Source organism: Daktulosphaira vitifoliae, unplaced genomic scaffold, assembly GCF_025091365.1.
Source record: "Daktulosphaira vitifoliae isolate Bord-2020 unplaced genomic scaffold, ASM2509136v1 Scaffold_8020, whole genome shotgun sequence".
Taxonomy (NCBI): domain Eukaryota; kingdom Metazoa; phylum Arthropoda; class Insecta; order Hemiptera; family Phylloxeridae; genus Daktulosphaira; species Daktulosphaira vitifoliae.
In genome coordinates, this window is record NW_026107579.1 from 1 (window position 1) to 535 (window position 535).

Consider the following 535-nt stretch of genomic DNA (forward strand, 5'->3'; position numbering starts at 1 on the left):
AAATATCAGACCCATTATGTAGCCAAGTAAAAATAATACAAATTTTTATTTTGTTCAATTAATGGTTCTTAGTGAATTATTTTTCATTTATTTCTAGGTGACTTTCAATATTAGCAATAATTTAAATCCATTTATAAAACTTGTATTTAATAATGTACCAATTAGAAAATTAGATGAAAAACAAATACCATTGAAATTAAATGAAGTATTTAAAAAGCTAATTAACGATGAAGATTATTTTGACCTAGAAGAACTAAAAAAATGTATTAAAAAATTTAAGCTTATTGACCTAAGAAATCTAGAATCTGGATTTAATTCTATTTTACCATTCCTAATAATTTTTGACTTTTTGTATGGAAAGAATAAATCAGACGTAAGTAAAATTAAATAACTTTAAAGGAACAAATTTATTATGACCGCATAAATTTAGTTAGACGAAATATTGAACACAAAAAGAATTTTTAATAAACTTCTCAGTGAAGATATCTTGTTTTGGAAAAATATTTTAAGAGATTATTTATTAAATGATCACAAA

General features: G+C 21.5%; 1 long non-coding RNA gene across 1 annotated transcript; it reads left to right on the forward strand.

Moving 5' to 3' along the window:
- The first annotated feature begins 2 nt into the window (after positions 1–2).
- LOC126910218 (uncharacterized) lies at positions 3–532 on the forward strand. The gene is made up of 3 exons (XR_007705215.1): positions 3–26; positions 98–373; positions 431–532. It is a non-coding gene; the product is annotated as an uncharacterized LOC126910218 (long non-coding RNA).
- The last annotated feature ends 3 nt before the right edge of the window (positions 533–535 follow it).